Source organism: Trachurus japonicus, chromosome 23 (genome assembly GCF_045865225.1).
Source record: "Trachurus japonicus isolate A0001 chromosome 23, Traja_1.0".
Lineage (NCBI taxonomy): Eukaryota > Metazoa > Chordata > Actinopteri > Carangiformes > Carangidae > Trachurus > Trachurus japonicus.
In genome coordinates this window covers 23562982-23577953 of record NC_140929.1, presented here as the reverse complement: position 1 = coordinate 23577953, position 14972 = coordinate 23562982, and the positions used below count along the sequence as shown (strand labels likewise).

The window sequence follows — 14972 nt, the reverse complement described above, 5'->3', positions numbered from 1 at the left end:
GCTGATTGAAAACCAAAGCGTAATGGGTTCAAGTCTCCCCAAAAGGGTTGAGGCGGAACTCTAAATACAAGATACCATCATAAGGAAGCCTGGAGTTTGTGAAAACCACCCACAGAGCTTGCATTGGCCGGGAATCGAACCCGGGTCAACTGCTTGGGAAGCAGCTATGCTCACCACTATACCACCAACGCTTGTTTTTATTCCTTTGGTGAGTCATTACCCTAACGACTGGTTAGAGAGATGTCCCCAGCCAAGGTGTGAATTGGGGTTAAATCATTGACGAGTGAGAACCTCACGTTTCAGCAATTTAAGCGTCAGAACTTGCCAAAAATCGACCCTGATTGCTGTTGAATTTTCTGTGTAGTAATGCTCTAGCATGTCACATCTCCCTGATGGTCTAGTGGCTAGGATTCGGCGCTCTCACCGCCGCGGCCCGGGTTCGATTCCCGGTCAGGGAATCTGGCTTTAGCCAATTGATGTCCCATCCTGTGACCTCTGTTCCTCCTCCATCGTCAACCCTGTAATTGTAAAAAGCTGAATCCTCTAAACAGCTCCATTCAAGGCTATACACAGTAGCTGACAGCACAAATCATCCACAGTAGGGGATCAGGTGATGCTGGGCCTGGTCTATGTCAAAGAGCCAGGCAAGATTTTGTGCCAACCCCTCCCCAGAGTTTGCATTAGCTGGGAATTGAACCAAAGTTCACTCCTTCATGTTTCATAACTTTACTACAGCGCAACCCTGAATGCTGCTACACTTTGTTTCATCATGCTCTACCACGTCACATCTCCCTGATGGTCTAGTGGCTAGGATTCGGCGCTCTCACCGCCGCGGCCCGGGTTCGATTCCCGGTCAGGGAATTTGGCTTTAGCCAAGTGGTGTCCCATCCTGTGACCTCTGTTCCTCCTCCATCGTCAACACTGTAATTGTAAAAAGCTGAATCCTCTAAACAGCTCCATTCAAGGCTATACACAGTAGCTGACAGCACACATCATCCACAGTAGGGGATCAGGTGATGCTGGGCCTGGTCTATGTCAAAGAGCCAGGCAAGATTTTGTGCCAACCCCTCCCCAGAGTTTGCATTAGCTGGGAATTGAACCAAAGTTCACTCCTTCATGTTTCATAACTTTACTACAGCGCAACCCTGAATGCTGCTACACTTTGTTTCATCATGCTCTAGCACGTCACATCTCTAGTGGCTAGGATTCGGCGCTCTCACCGCCGCGGCCCGGGTTCGATTCCCGGTCAGGGAATCTGACTTTAGCCCCTTGCCACACGAGTGAGATCCCAGCAACTGTTTCTCTTTCGCCTCTTTCGAGCTGATTGAAAACCAAAGCGTAATGGGTACAAGTCTCCCCAATAGGGTTGACACAGAACTCTAAATACAAGATACCATCATAAGGAAGCCTAGAGTTTGTGACAACCACCCACAGAGCTTGCATTGGCCGGGAATCGAACCCGGGTCAACTGCTTGGCAAGCAGCTATGCTTACCACTATACCACCAACGCCTGTTTTCCAGGGGAATCTGATTATTGATTTGCTGACTTTCTTTTGGTGAGTCGTTACCCTAACGATGGTGAGTCGTTACCCTAACGACAAGGTGTGAATTGGGGTTAAATCATTGACGACTGAGAACCTCACGCTTCAGCAATTTCAGCGTCATAACTTGCCAAAAATCAACCCTGATTGCTGTTGAATTTTCTGTATAGTTATGCTAAAGCACGTCACATCTCCCTGATGGTCTAGTGGCTAGGATTTGGCGCTTTCACCGCCGCGGCCCGGGTTCGATTCCCGGTCAGGGAATCTGGCTTTAGCCCAGTGCAACACAAGTGATGTGACCTCTGTTCCTCCTCCATCGTCAACCCTGTAATTGTAAAAAGCAGAATCCTCTAAACAGCCCCATTCAAGGTTTATACACATTAGCTGACAGCACACAACATCCACAGTGGGGGATCAGGTGATGCTGGACTTGGTCTATGTCAAAGAGCCAGGCAAGATTTTGTGCCAACCCCTCCCCAGAGTTTGCATTAGCTGGGAATTGAACCAAAGTTAACTGCTTCATGCTTCATAACTTTACTACAGCACAACCCTGATTGCTGTTACACTTTCTGTTTCATCATGCTCTAGCACAGGGGTGTCAAAGTCATTATAGTTCAGGGGCCGCATTCGGCCTAATTTGATCTCAAGAGGGCCGGAACAGTAAAATGATCGCATTTGCATATTAACCTGTAAATAACAAGAACTCCACATTTTTCCCTTTGTACTTTGTGCAAAGTACATTATTAAGATGTGTACAGTTTATGAGCTATCCTTTTTACAAAAAAATATGAACATTCTGAAATTTAGGGCTGGGCAATATGAACCAAAAGTAATATTGTAATATTTTTTTAACTGAATGGCAATATAGGATATACATAGGCCTATAGCCTATTTATACTATTTCCATGATGTAATTATGAGTTTCCACCAATTAGCAGCCAGTAGCGGCTTAATATTTTTGTCAGAGGCAAATCCTTAAAAAGGCTGTCAGTTCTAGGTCAAAACCACATGTGGCAAATGACACAGACAATTGTAGGTATTGGGCTGATATTAAATTGTAGCTATAGGAAAAATACATCTCCCTCTCTCTCTCTCGCTCTCTCTCTCTCACACACACACACGCACGCACGCACGCACACACACACACACACCTGTAGCTGCGCTGTCCCTCTCCTCTCTCTCTGTTCCCCTCCTCTGTTGCTTTGAGCTCCCAGCTGTGCGTGGATACGTAACTACAGGTTATATCTGGCTTATCACCGGGCCAGTTCTGCCCCCAGGCCGGTTCTGCCCCACCAACCCGACCGGACACGCCGGTTCGGATCGAGAATTTGCGCTAATGAGTCCGGCCACGTCGCGCCGGGGCTTCATCAGCAGGTCGGACCGTGTTGGGTTTTAACTTTCAGGCCCAGTGAGAACTCGAGCCGAGCTGGACCAAGAGCAGGACTTTAGCGGTGAATGTCGGTGCTGTCCTTACACTACGCAACGAGCCGCTGTTGTTGTGTTGTAGTAGTCAATACGTGAGAGTCGGCGGCTCTGTGTCTCTGTTGTCCGCTGCAACTTGAGGGAGGGGCGGGGGGGAGAGGAGAAGTGGCGCTCACTCAATCTGTGAGGGAGGGGCGGGGGAGTGAGCTCAGCAGACTGCTGAGAGAGGGCCGAAAGAAACAGAACTCCAACATTTGTCCCGCGGGCCGGATTGGACCGCCTGGCGGGCCGGTCCCGGCCCGCGGGCCTTGACTTTGACACCTATGCTCTAGCACGTCACATCTCCCTGATGGTCTAGTGGCTAGGATTCGGCGCTCTCACCGCCGCGGCCCGGGTTCGATTCCCGGTCAGGGAATCTGACTTTAGCCCCTTGCCACACGAGTGAGATCCCAGCAACTGTTTCTCTATCGAGCTGATTGAAAACCAAAGCGTAATGGGTTCAAGTCTCCCCAAAAGGGTTGAGGCGGAACTCTAAATACAAGATACCATCATAAGGAAGCCTGGAGTTTGTGAAAACCACCCACAGAGCTTGCATTGGCCGGGAATCGAACCCGGGTCAACTGCTTGGGAAGCAGCTATGCTCACCACTATACCACCAACGCTTGTTTTTATTCCTTTGGTGAGTCATTACCCTAACGACTGGTTAGAGAGATGTCCCCAGCCAAGGTGTGAATTGGGGTAAATCATTGACGAGTGAGAACCTCACGTTTCAGCAATTTAAGCGTCAGAACTTGCCAAAAATCGACCCTGATTGCTGTTGAATTTTCTGTGTAGTAATGCTCTAGCATGTCACATCTCCCTGATGGTCTAGTGGCTAGGATTCGGCGCTCTCACCGCCGCGGCCCGGGTTCGATTCCCGGTCAGGGAATCTGGCTTTAGCCAATTGATGTCCCATCCTGTGACCTCTGTTCCTCCTCCATCGTCAACCCTGTAATTGTAAAAAGCTGAATCCTCTAAACAGCTCCATTCAAGGCTATACACAGTAGCTGACAGCACAAATCATCCACAGTAGGGGATCAGGTGATGCTGGGCCTGGTCTATGTCAAAGAGCCAGGCAAGATTTTGTGCCAACCCCCCCCAGAGTTTGCATTAGCTGGGAATTGAACCAAAGTTCACTCCTTCATGTTTCATAACTTTACTACAGCGCAACCCTGAATGCTGCTACACTTTGTTTCATCATGCTCTACCACGTCACATCTCCCTGATGGTCTAGTGGCTAGGATTCGGCGCTCTCACCGCCGCGGCCCGGGTTCGATTCCCGGTCAGGGAATTTGGCTTTAGCCAAGTGGTGTCCCATCCTGTGACCTCTGTTCCTCCTCCATCGTCAACACTGTAATTGTAAAAAGCTGAATCCTCTAAACAGCTCCATTCAAGGCTATACACAGTAGCTGACAGCACACATCATCCACAGTAGGGGATCAGGTGATGCTGGGCCTGGTCTATGTCAAAGAGCCAGGCAAGATTTTGTGCCAACCCCTCCCCAGAGTTTGCATTAGCTGGGAATTGAACCAAAGTTCACTCCTTCATGTTTCATAACTTTACTACAGCGCAACCCTGAATGCTGCTACACTTTGTTTCATCATGCTCTAGCACGTCACATCTCTAGTGGCTAGGATTCGGCGCTCTCACCGCCGCGGCCCGGGTTCGATCCCGGTCAGGGAATCTGACTTTAGCCCCTTGCCACACGAGTGAGATCCCAGCAACTGTTTCTCTTTCGCCTCTTTCGAGCTGATTGAAAACCAAAGCGTAATGGGTACAAGTCTCCCCAATAGGGTTGACACAGAACTCTAAATACAAGATACCATCATAAGGAAGCCTAGAGTTTGTGACAACCACCCACAGAGCTTGCATTGGCCGGGAATCGAACCCGGGTCAACTGCTTGGCAAGCAGCTATGCTTACCACTATACCACCAACGCCTGTTTTCCAGGGGAATCTGATTATTGATTTGCTGACTTTCTTTTGGTGAGTCGTTACCCTAACGATGGTGAGTCGTTACCCTAACGACAAGGTGTGAATTGGGGTTAAATCATTGACGACTGAGAACCTCACGCTTCAGCAATTTCAGCGTCATAACTTGCCAAAAATCAACCCTGATTGCTGTTGAATTTTCTGTATAGTTATGCTAAAGCACGTCACATCTCCCTGATGGTCTAGTGGCTAGGATTTGGCGCTTTCACCGCCGCGGCCCGGGTTCGATTCCCGGTCAGGGAATCTGGCTTTAGCCCAGTGCAACACAAGTGATGTGACCTCTGTTCCTCCTCCATCGTCAACCCTGTAATTGTAAAAAGCAGAATCCTCTAAACAGCCCCATTCAAGGTTTATACACATTAGCTGACAGCACACAACATCCACAGTGGGGGATCAGGTGATGCTGGACTTGGTCTATGTCAAAGAGCCAGGCAAGATTTTGTGCCAACCCCTCCCCAGAGTTTGCATTAGCTGGGAATTGAACCAAAGTTAACTGCTTCATGCTTCATAACTTTACTACAGCACAACCCTGATTGCTGTTACACTTTCTGTTTCATCATGCTCTAGCACGTCACATCTCCCTGATGGTCTAGTGGCTAGGATTCGGCGCTCTCACCGCCGCGGCCCGGGTTCGATTCCCGGTCAGGGAATCTGACTTTAGCCCCTTGCCACACGAGTGATATCCCAGCAACTGTTTCTCTATCGAGCTGATTGAAAACCAAAGCGTAATGGGTTCAAGTCTCCCCAAAAGGGTTGAGGCGGAACTCTAAATACAAGATACCATCATAAGGAAGCCTGGAGTTTGTGAAAACCACCCACAGAGCTTGCATTGGCCGGGAATCGAACCCGGGTCAACTGCTTGGGAAGCAGCTATGCTCACCACTATACCACCAACGCTTGTTTTTATTCCTTTGGTGAGTCATTACCCTAACGACTGGTTAGAGAGATGTCCCCAGCCAAGGTGTGAATTGGGGTTAAATCATTGACGACTGAGAACCTCACGTTTCAGCAATTTAAGCGTCAGAACTTGCCAAAAATCGACCCTGATTGCTGTTGAATTTTCTGTGTAGTAATGCTCTAGCATGTCACATCTCCCTGATGGTCTAGTGGCTAGGATTCGGCGCTCTCACCGCCGCGGCCCGGGTTCGATTCCCGGTCAGGGAATCTGGCTTTAGCCAATTGATGTCCCATCCTGTGACCTCTGTTCCTCCTCCATCGTCAACCCTGTAATTGTAAAAAGCTGAATCCTCTAAACAGCTCCATTCAAGGCTATACACAGTAGCTGACAGCACAAATCATCCACAGTAGGGGATCAGGTGATGCTGGGCCTGGTCTATGTCAAAGAGCCAGGCAAGATTTTGTGCCAACCCCTCCCCAGAGTTTGCATTAGCTGGGAATTGAACCAAAGTTCACTCCTTCATGTTTCATAACTTTACTACAGCGCAACCCTGAATGCTGCTACACTTTGTTTCATCATGCTCTACCACGTCACATCTCCCTGATGGTCTAGTGGCTAGGATTCGGCGCTCTCACCGCCGCGGCCCGGGTTCGATTCCCGGTCAGGGAATTTGGCTTTAGCCAAGTGGTGTCCCATCCTGTGACCTCTGTTCCTCCTCCATCGTCAACACTGTAATTGTAAAAAGCTGAATCCTCTAAACAGCTCCATTCAAGGCTATACACAGTAGCTGACAGCACACATCATCCACAGTAGGGGATCAGGTGATGCTGGGCCTGGTCTATGTCAAAGAGCCAGGCAAGATTTTGTGCCAACCCCTCCCCAGAGTTTGCATTAGCTGGGAATTGAACCAAAGTTCACTCCTTCATGTTTCATAACTTTACTACAGCGCAACCCTGAATGCTGCTACACTTTGTTTCATCATGCTCTAGCACGTCACATCTCTAGTGGCTAGGATTCGGCGCTCTCACCGCCGCGGCCCGGGTTCGATTCCCGGTCAGGGAATCTGACTTTAGCCCCTTGCCACACGAGTGAGATCCCAGCAACTGTTTCTCTTTCGCCTCTTTCGAGCTGATTGAAAACCAAAGCGTAATGGGTACAAGTCTCCCCAATAGGGTTGACACAGAACTCTAAATACAAGATACCATCATAAGGAAGCCTAGAGTTTGTGACAACCACCCACAGAGCTTGCATTGGCCGGGAATCGAACCCGGGTCAACTGCTTGGCAAGCAGCTATGCTTACCACTATACCACCAACGCCTGTTTTCCAGGGGAATCTGATTATTGATTTGCTGACTTTCTTTTGGTGAGTCGTTACCCTAACGATGGTGAGTCGTTACCCTAACGATGGTGAGTCGTTACCCTAACGACAAGGTGTGAATTGGGGTTAAATCATTGACGACTGAGAACCTCACGCTTCAGCAATTTCAGCGTCATAACTTGCCAAAAATCAACCCTGATTGCTGTTGAATTTTCTGTATAGTTATGCTAAAGCACGTCACATCTCCCTGATGGTCTAGTGGCTAGGATTCGGCGCTCTCACCGCCGCGGCCCGGGTTCGATTCCCGGTCAGGGAATCTGACTTTAGCCCCTTGCCACACGAGTGATATCCCAGCAACTGTTTCTCTATCGAGCTGATTGAAAACCAAAGCGTAATGGGTTCAAGTCTCCCCAAAAGGGTTGAGGCGGAACTCTAAATACAAGATACCATCATAAGGAAGCCTGGAGTTTGTGAAAACCACCCACAGAGCTTGCATTGGCCGGGAATCGAACCCGGGTCAACTGCTTGGGAAGCAGCTATGCTCACCACTATACCACCAACGCTTGTTTTTATTCCTTTGGTGAGTCATTACCCTAACGACTGGTTAGAGAGATGTCCCCAGCCAAGGTGTGAATTGGGGTTAAATCATTGACGAGTGAGAACCTCACGTTTTAGCAATTTAAGCGTCAGAACTTGCCAAAAATCGACCCTGATTGCTGTTGAATTTTCTGTGTAGTAATGCTCTAGCATGTCACATCTCCCTGATGGTCTAGTGGCTAGGATTCGGCGCTCTCACCGCCGCGGCCCGGGTTCGATTCCCGGTCAGGGAATCTGGCTTTAGCCAATTGATGTCCCATCCTGTGACCTCTGTTCCTCCTCCATCGTCAACCCTGTAATTGTAAAAAGCTGAATCCTCTAAACAGCTCCATTCAAGGCTATACACAGTAGCTGACAGCACAAATCATCCACAGTAGGGGATCAGGTGATGCTGGGCCTGGTCTATGTCAAAGAGCCAGGCAAGATTTTGTGCCAACCCCTCCCCAGAGTTTGCATTAGCTGGGAATTGAACCAAAGTTCACTCCTTCATGTTTCATAACTTTACTACAGCGCAACCCTGAATGCTGCTACACTTTGTTTCATCATGCTCTACCACGTCACATCTCCCTGATGGTCTAGTGGCTAGGATTCGGCGCTCTCACCGCCGCGGCCCGGGTTCGATTCCCGGTCAGGGAATTTGGCTTTAGCCAAGTGGTGTCCCATCCTGTGACCTCTGTTCCTCCTCCATCGTCAACACTGTAATTGTAAAAAGCTGAATCCTCTAAACAGCTCCATTCAAGGCTATACACAGTAGCTGACAGCACACATCATCCACAGTAGGGGATCAGGTGATGCTGGGCCTGGTCTATGTCAAAGAGCCAGGCAAGATTTTGTGCCAACCCCTCCCCAGAGTTTGCATTAGCTGGGAATTGAACCAAAGTTCACTCCTTCATGTTTCATAACTTTACTACAGCGCAACCCTGAATGCTGCTACACTTTGTTTCATCATGCTCTAGCACGTCACATCTCTAGTGGCTAGGATTCGGCGCTCTCACCGCCGCGGCCCGGGTTCGATTCCCGGTCAGGGAATCTGACTTTAGCCCCTTGCCACACGAGTGAGATCCCAGCAACTGTTTCTCTTTCGCCTCTTTCGAGCTGATTGAAAACCAAAGCGTAATGGGTACAAGTCTCCCCAATAGGGTTGACACAGAACTCTAAATACAAGATACCATCATAAGGAAGCCTAGAGTTTGTGACAACCACCCACAGAGCTTGCATTGGCCGGGAATCGAACCCGGGTCAACTGCTTGGCAAGCAGCTATGCTTACCACTATACCACCAACGCCTGTTTTCCAGGGGAATCTGATTATTGATTTGCTGACTTTCTTTTGGTGAGTCGTTACCCTAACGATGGTGAGTCGTTACCCTAACGATGGTGAGTCGTTACCCTAACGACAAGGTGTGAATTGGGGTTAAATCATTGACGACTGAGAACCTCACGCTTCAGCAATTTCAGCGTCATAACTTGCCAAAAATCAACCCTGATTGCTGTTGAATTTTCTGTATAGTTATGCTAAAGCACGTCACATCTCCCTGATGGTCTAGTGGCTAGGATTCGGCGCTCTCACCGCCGCGGCCCGGGTTCGATTCCCGGTCAGGGAATCTGACTTTAGCCCCTTGCCACACGAGTGATATCCCAGCAACTGTTTCTCTATCGAGCTGATTGAAAACCAAAGCGTAATGGGTTCAAGTCTCCCCAAAAGGGTTGAGGCGGAACTCTAAATACAAGATACCATCATAAGGAAGCCTGGAGTTTGTGAAAACCACCCACAGAGCTTGCATTGGCCGGGAATCGAACCCGGGTCAACTGCTTGGGAAGCAGCTATGCTCACCACTATACCACCAACGCTTGTTTTTATTCCTTTGGTGAGTCATTACCCTAACGACTGGTTAGAGAGATGTCCCCAGCCAAGGTGTGAATTGGGGTTAAATCATTGACGAGTGAGAACCTCACGTTTTAGCAATTTAAGCGTCAGAACTTGCCAAAAATCGACCCTGATTGCTGTTGAATTTTCTGTGTAGTAATGCTCTAGCATGTCACATCTCCCTGATGGTCTAGTGGCTAGGATTCGGCGCTCTCACCGCCGCGGCCCGGGTTCGATTCCCGGTCAGGGAATCTGGCTTTAGCCAATTGATGTCCCATCCTGTGACCTCTGTTCCTCCTCCATCGTCAACCCTGTAATTGTAAAAAGCTGAATCCTCTAAACAGCTCCATTCAAGGCTATACACAGTAGCTGACAGCACAAATCATCCACAGTAGGGGATCAGGTGATGCTGGGCCTGGTCTATGTCAAAGAGCCAGGCAAGATTTTGTGCCAACCCCTCCCCAGAGTTTGCATTAGCTGGGAATTGAACCAAAGTTCACTCCTTCATGTTTCATAACTTTACTACAGCGCAACCCTGAATGCTGCTACACTTTGTTTCATCATGCTCTACCACGTCACATCTCCCTGATGGTCTAGTGGCTAGGATTCGGCGCTCTCACCGCCGCGGCCCGGGTTCGATTCCCGGTCAGGGAATCTGACTTTAGCCCCTTGCCACACGAGTGAGATCCCAGCAACTGTTTCTCTATCGAGCTGATTGAAAACCAAAGCGTAATGGGTTCAAGTCTCCCCAAAAGGGTTGAGGCGGAACTCTAAATACAAGATACCATCATAAGGAAGCCTGGAGTTTGTGAAAACCACCCACAGAGCTTGCATTGCCCGGGAATCGAACCCGGGTCAACTGCTTGGGAAGCAGCTATGCTCACCACTATACCACCAACGCTTGTTTTTTTTCCTTTGGTGAGTCATTACCCTAACGACTGGTTAGAGAGATGTCCCCAGCCAAGGTGTGAATTGGGGTTAAATCATTGACGAGTGAGAACCTCACGTTTCAGCAATTTAAGCGTCAGAACTTGCCAAAAATCGACCCTGATTGCTGTTGAATTTTCTGTGTAGTAATGCTCTAGCATGTCACATCTCCCTGATGGTCTAGTGGCTAGGATTCGGCGCTCTCACCGCCGCGGCCCGGGTTCGATTCCCGGTCAGGGAATCTGGCTTTAGCCAAGTGATGCCCCATCCTGTGACCTCTGTTCCTCCTCCATCGTCAACCCTGTAATTGTAAAAAGCTGAATCCTCTAAACAGCTCCATTCAAGGCTATACACAGTAGCTGACAGCACAAATCATCCACAGTAGGGGATCAGGTGATGCTGGGCCTGGTCTATGTCAAAGAGCCAGGCAAGATTTTGTGCCAACCCCTCCCCAGAGTTTGCATTAGCTGGGAATTGAACCAAAGTTCACTCCTTCATGTTTCATAATGTGGCAGAGTGGCCCACTCATTGTTTGTTTTTATATTTTGGGTGTAGTGCTTTAGGGTGGAATTCCACTTTCATTTTGGGTGTAGTGCTTTAGGGTGGAATTCCACTTTCTTTTCCTGCCCACTGTGTCACCGTCTGGGATCAATCTCCCCCTTGATTAAGGGGCGGCGCACCGAAAATTATATGTGACGAGGCTCACCTGGTCCAGGTGCGTGTCCTCCTGCCTCGTCTCAGTAGCCTCGTCAGTGCAGCTTCGTCTGGCGTGACGGCGGCAGTGTTTGTGTGGCGGTGAGGTGCAACAGGCTAATCCAATACTTTTCATGTTCTCCGGTAAGTTTTCCTACCAGTAGTTTATTGCTCTGCATCTGTGGCTTGGCATGGTGTTTATTGCACTCTCTGCTTGTAGCAGAGTCGGCTGGTCGTCTGGCTGGAGCGTGAGGAAGGAGTTTGGTCCTGGGGGCTTTTGTGTGTGTGCGTGAGTGTGGCGGTTCACACGGCCACACAGTGTCTGCTCCTTTTGCTGCTGGTTGTGCCTCCGCTCTACGTTGTCAGGTAGGTCTCTCGATCTCATTGTACTGCGCATCGGTGTTATGTAGCAACATGGCTGACTATCCTTGGCTTTGCAGCAGTGTGGCCCGACTACGTCGGAAGTGGGAGTGTGGTCTGGAAGCGGGCGCGTATGCTTTGCGTGCGTGGTGGTCAATTTCTACGGTAGGCTGTCTCATTGTTTTGTGCTTTAATGTAATGTGCCTTCTCTAGCTGTTCTTAAATATGACTTTGCCGCCTCTGACCTGTTGTCTACAGCGAAGCTGCCGTGTTGTAGTGCACCTCCCCCTTGTGCCGGAGCCCTGAAGCATCCACGTCCCTAACGAAGCGGGCCTCTACACTGCCAGGGTCCCTACTGCTGTTCTGTCTGAGTTTCTTTTGTTTCTTTTCTTTACAAGCTCTTATTAGTTTAGTATTTAATAATTTTTATTTTGGTTATTTGTTTTGGGTATGAGTGTGAGGTGCAGGCCTTTTGCCTAGCACCTGAACCCTGTTAAAGCTGCAACTGCGCTGTGCCCCTGGGCGTAGTTAGTTTGGTATTTTGTTTCTTTTTTTTTTGTTTTGCTTATATATTCAGAGGGTTCGAGAGTGTGAGTGTGTGTGTGTGTGTGTGTGATAAAAAGAAAATATTTTGGTGTATGTATTTGGGCCTAGTAATTGAAGCCTTTAACCGTTGTCTCTTCTCTCTTGGGCAGGAGCTGCTGGTGCCACAGAGGCAGGAGACTGACTGATCCCGGTGGTGGCGGTCCCCTTCACTCCCCTGTACAGTAGTGCACTTTGGTGTGACCTGTGTGTGTGTGTTTTTCATGTGTGGTGTTAACATAAGGGCCCCTTCCCTCCCCCCTTATCAGCAGTCCTCCATGCCAGTGAGCCCTCAGCCCTGCACCTAGCACTTTAATTGACACGTAATATGCTTCAAGTGGCCCTGGTTAACTTGTGCAATATTCCTGATTGATTTTATAGCAATTCGAATTGTATATTTTTTTTAAAGAATATTGTCAATAAATTGTAATCTTTTCTGGAATCACGTCTGCACGCTGTGTCTCTTAAACCTGTGTGTCCTTTGGGGTAATAGAAATTAGTATCTTACCTAAATTTCCTGGGGGCGAAATTCCCCCAGGTGGCGTTGTTGGGTTCAGTAAGGAAGTAAACTTAATTTCTCCTTGTAGCATTGCCACAACTTGGCGTTGTTGGCAGGATGACACTTTGAAGTCAGACGTGTATTCCTTTTTGTTTTCTTTTTCTCACCTTACTTTCATTATTTGGGTTTTGTTTCCTTTAAAAAAAAAGGAAAAAAAGAGCTTGTGTTTTTGTTTTGTGTGTAATTAGTCAGACAGAACAGCAGTGGGTTAACCCAGCCCTAAACACCATCTTCTAAATTTATCTAGCAGGTTTTCTGCAGCTCCACCTCTGGTACCATGGAGGAGGAACTGCAACAGCTCAGAGAACAGGTCATGCAGCTGAAGGCAGACAATGAGCGGCTCTGCCGGGAAAGGGAGGCCTCGCGGGCTGGTTCAAGCGCGGCTGCTCCAGCCCCTCCTGCCCCGGTGAGTACTGCTCCAGGAGCTGATGTCAGTGCTACAGTAACAGAACGATTGGTGGTAGTGCCTCGTGACCGTAGGTGCCCAATCTTTAATGGTAAGACCGGTGTAAGTGTGAATGACTGGGCAGAGGAAGTCCAGGCCTGTATCCGTGCCCGTCGTCTGACGGCTGCTGATCAGGCCCTCTTTATGTTTGATCATCTTGAGGGTGAGGCGAGGGAGGAGATAAAATACCGCACCAGAGCAGAGCAAGCAGACCCAGACCAGATCATTGCTATCCTGAAGGACTTGTATGGTTGCACCCGCTCCTATATAGCTTTGCAGCAAGCCTTTTTCGCCAGGACGCAGCAAGAGGGAGAGACCTTGCAAGAGTTTTCCTTGGCTCTGATGGCCCTTATGGAGCGGGTAAAGCAGCAGGCGCCTGATGGTCTTCTTAACTCTACCGTTCTGCTTCGAGACCACTTTGTGGAGCATGTTCTCGATGGCGCCCTTCGTCGGGAGTTGAAACAGCTGGTCCGGCGTCAGCCTCAGGCCACTTTGATAGAGGTACGTGCGGAAGCTCTCCGCTGGGAAAGGGAGGGATTCCTAGGGGGCGCTAGAGAGCGCAGTCATTCTCTCCCGGCCATGTATGGTCTGCAGTATGGAGTCCAAAGTAGTCCCTGTCCACCTTCGGCCATTCCACAGAACTCCGACCTATGTGAGTTGAAAGAACTTTTAAAGCGACAGCAGGAACAACTTAATCAGCTCACTCAGACTGTGGCCTCTTTGCACACCACTTCCTTGCCACCTCGCCATAATCATGCTGGTCCATTGATCTGTCGTAGATGCCATCAACCAGGCCACTTTGCAAGAGAGTGTCATGGCCGGCAAGCTCCTCCTCAGGCCCGTGCTAGTTCTGCCTTCGGCCGAACCACCCATGAAACCAGACAGGCTCCTTCTGCTTCCCAGTCGGAAAACTGAAACCCACTGAGTTGCAGAGCCACAGCTCAGGTGGGGAGTCGACGGGCTCAAGGGAAGGGACCGTGGGTAAATTAATGTCATCGTGTCCTCATTTGGATCTTTTGATGAGTGGTGTTACGGTCCCATGCTTGCTGGACACTGGGTCCATGGTGTCCACCATAACAGAGAGCTTCTTTTTGGAGCATTTTGCCCCATGGGGTCACAATCGCCTCCAGTCTTGTCATTGGCTCCAACTTCGAGCGGCTAACGGCTTAGCAATCCCGTACATTGGCTATCTTGAGCTGGACGTGTCACTGTGTGGCAAGGTATTTCATGGATGTGGGGTACTGGTGGTACGAGACCCCCCTGGTGCATCGTCTTCTGTCCCTGGGATCTTGGGGATGAATATCATCCAACGATGTTACCAGGAGCTTTTTGGTTCACACGGTGCAGGGTTGTTTAGTCTGCCTGCCGTGAATCAAGCTCCTGATTTAGTTCTTGAGGCCTTACAACAGTGCCACCAATCAACCACTCTCCCGTCAAGGGATCTCTTTGGGACTGTCAAGGTCCGCGGCCCAACGCCAGTGCGTATACCCGGTGGGGTTACGCAGTTTATTGCAAGCACATGTCCTGAACAACCTTCTAGCTCTGTCGTACTTTTTGAACCCCTGGCATCTGGGCTTCCAGCGGGACTCCTTGCTTCCCCCTGCCTTATTCAAGTTGTCCGTGGTACTGCTTACGTCCCTGTAGTCAACGTGGGTACGGCTGACGTCCTCCTCTACCCACGCATCCGTCTGGGTACCCTCAGCCGTGCCCAAGTGGTGAGTTTACCCACTGGGG

The 14972-nt window shown here is 49.5% G+C and overlaps 1 long non-coding RNA gene and 27 other non-coding genes across 28 annotated transcripts; 18 read left to right on the top strand and 10 right to left on the bottom strand.

Annotated features, from left to right (window-relative positions):
- Window positions 1–119: 119 nt before the first annotated feature.
- Window positions 120–191, bottom strand: trnag-ccc (transfer RNA glycine (anticodon CCC)). The gene has a single exon. It is a non-coding gene; the product is annotated as a tRNA-Gly (tRNA).
- A 195-nt stretch (window positions 192–386) lies between these two features.
- trnae-cuc (transfer RNA glutamic acid (anticodon CUC)) lies at window positions 387–458 on the top strand. Its single transcript has one exon. It is a non-coding gene; the product is annotated as a tRNA-Glu (tRNA).
- A 331-nt stretch (window positions 459–789) lies between these two features.
- On the top strand, window positions 790–861 carry trnae-cuc (transfer RNA glutamic acid (anticodon CUC)). Its single transcript has one exon. It is a non-coding gene; the product is annotated as a tRNA-Glu (tRNA).
- A 577-nt stretch (window positions 862–1438) lies between these two features.
- On the bottom strand, window positions 1439–1510 carry trnag-gcc (transfer RNA glycine (anticodon GCC)). Its single transcript has one exon. It is a non-coding gene; the product is annotated as a tRNA-Gly (tRNA).
- Window positions 1511–1733: 223 nt separating this feature from the next.
- trnae-uuc (transfer RNA glutamic acid (anticodon UUC)) lies at window positions 1734–1805 on the top strand. The gene has a single exon. It is a non-coding gene; the product is annotated as a tRNA-Glu (tRNA).
- A 1501-nt stretch (window positions 1806–3306) lies between these two features.
- Window positions 3307–3378, top strand: trnae-cuc (transfer RNA glutamic acid (anticodon CUC)). The gene has a single exon. It is a non-coding gene; the product is annotated as a tRNA-Glu (tRNA).
- A 175-nt stretch (window positions 3379–3553) lies between these two features.
- trnag-ccc (transfer RNA glycine (anticodon CCC)) lies at window positions 3554–3625 on the bottom strand. The gene has a single exon. It is a non-coding gene; the product is annotated as a tRNA-Gly (tRNA).
- Window positions 3626–3819: 194 nt separating this feature from the next.
- trnae-cuc (transfer RNA glutamic acid (anticodon CUC)) lies at window positions 3820–3891 on the top strand. The gene has a single exon. It is a non-coding gene; the product is annotated as a tRNA-Glu (tRNA).
- A 330-nt stretch (window positions 3892–4221) lies between these two features.
- On the top strand, window positions 4222–4293 carry trnae-cuc (transfer RNA glutamic acid (anticodon CUC)). Its single transcript has one exon. It is a non-coding gene; the product is annotated as a tRNA-Glu (tRNA).
- Window positions 4294–4869: 576 nt separating this feature from the next.
- trnag-gcc (transfer RNA glycine (anticodon GCC)) lies at window positions 4870–4941 on the bottom strand. The gene has a single exon. It is a non-coding gene; the product is annotated as a tRNA-Gly (tRNA).
- Window positions 4942–5164: 223 nt separating this feature from the next.
- On the top strand, window positions 5165–5236 carry trnae-uuc (transfer RNA glutamic acid (anticodon UUC)). Its single transcript has one exon. It is a non-coding gene; the product is annotated as a tRNA-Glu (tRNA).
- A 335-nt stretch (window positions 5237–5571) lies between these two features.
- Window positions 5572–5643, top strand: trnae-cuc (transfer RNA glutamic acid (anticodon CUC)). The gene has a single exon. It is a non-coding gene; the product is annotated as a tRNA-Glu (tRNA).
- A 175-nt stretch (window positions 5644–5818) lies between these two features.
- On the bottom strand, window positions 5819–5890 carry trnag-ccc (transfer RNA glycine (anticodon CCC)). The gene has a single exon. It is a non-coding gene; the product is annotated as a tRNA-Gly (tRNA).
- A 195-nt stretch (window positions 5891–6085) lies between these two features.
- On the top strand, window positions 6086–6157 carry trnae-cuc (transfer RNA glutamic acid (anticodon CUC)). The gene has a single exon. It is a non-coding gene; the product is annotated as a tRNA-Glu (tRNA).
- A 331-nt stretch (window positions 6158–6488) lies between these two features.
- Window positions 6489–6560, top strand: trnae-cuc (transfer RNA glutamic acid (anticodon CUC)). Its single transcript has one exon. It is a non-coding gene; the product is annotated as a tRNA-Glu (tRNA).
- A 577-nt stretch (window positions 6561–7137) lies between these two features.
- trnag-gcc (transfer RNA glycine (anticodon GCC)) lies at window positions 7138–7209 on the bottom strand. Its single transcript has one exon. It is a non-coding gene; the product is annotated as a tRNA-Gly (tRNA).
- Window positions 7210–7454: 245 nt separating this feature from the next.
- Window positions 7455–7526, top strand: trnae-cuc (transfer RNA glutamic acid (anticodon CUC)). Its single transcript has one exon. It is a non-coding gene; the product is annotated as a tRNA-Glu (tRNA).
- Window positions 7527–7701: 175 nt separating this feature from the next.
- Window positions 7702–7773, bottom strand: trnag-ccc (transfer RNA glycine (anticodon CCC)). Its single transcript has one exon. It is a non-coding gene; the product is annotated as a tRNA-Gly (tRNA).
- A 195-nt stretch (window positions 7774–7968) lies between these two features.
- trnae-cuc (transfer RNA glutamic acid (anticodon CUC)) lies at window positions 7969–8040 on the top strand. Its single transcript has one exon. It is a non-coding gene; the product is annotated as a tRNA-Glu (tRNA).
- Window positions 8041–8371: 331 nt separating this feature from the next.
- Window positions 8372–8443, top strand: trnae-cuc (transfer RNA glutamic acid (anticodon CUC)). Its single transcript has one exon. It is a non-coding gene; the product is annotated as a tRNA-Glu (tRNA).
- Window positions 8444–9020: 577 nt separating this feature from the next.
- Window positions 9021–9092, bottom strand: trnag-gcc (transfer RNA glycine (anticodon GCC)). Its single transcript has one exon. It is a non-coding gene; the product is annotated as a tRNA-Gly (tRNA).
- A 245-nt stretch (window positions 9093–9337) lies between these two features.
- On the top strand, window positions 9338–9409 carry trnae-cuc (transfer RNA glutamic acid (anticodon CUC)). Its single transcript has one exon. It is a non-coding gene; the product is annotated as a tRNA-Glu (tRNA).
- A 175-nt stretch (window positions 9410–9584) lies between these two features.
- On the bottom strand, window positions 9585–9656 carry trnag-ccc (transfer RNA glycine (anticodon CCC)). The gene has a single exon. It is a non-coding gene; the product is annotated as a tRNA-Gly (tRNA).
- Window positions 9657–9851: 195 nt separating this feature from the next.
- Window positions 9852–9923, top strand: trnae-cuc (transfer RNA glutamic acid (anticodon CUC)). Its single transcript has one exon. It is a non-coding gene; the product is annotated as a tRNA-Glu (tRNA).
- A 331-nt stretch (window positions 9924–10254) lies between these two features.
- On the top strand, window positions 10255–10326 carry trnae-cuc (transfer RNA glutamic acid (anticodon CUC)). Its single transcript has one exon. It is a non-coding gene; the product is annotated as a tRNA-Glu (tRNA).
- Window positions 10327–10501: 175 nt separating this feature from the next.
- Window positions 10502–10573, bottom strand: trnag-ccc (transfer RNA glycine (anticodon CCC)). The gene has a single exon. It is a non-coding gene; the product is annotated as a tRNA-Gly (tRNA).
- Window positions 10574–10768: 195 nt separating this feature from the next.
- Window positions 10769–10840, top strand: trnae-cuc (transfer RNA glutamic acid (anticodon CUC)). Its single transcript has one exon. It is a non-coding gene; the product is annotated as a tRNA-Glu (tRNA).
- A 264-nt stretch (window positions 10841–11104) lies between these two features.
- Window positions 11105–11914, top strand: LOC146962981 (uncharacterized). Its single transcript, XR_015035111.1, has 3 exons — window positions 11105–11436; window positions 11513–11658; window positions 11733–11914. It is a non-coding gene; the product is annotated as an uncharacterized LOC146962981 (long non-coding RNA).
- The last annotated feature ends 3058 nt before the right edge of the window (window positions 11915–14972 follow it).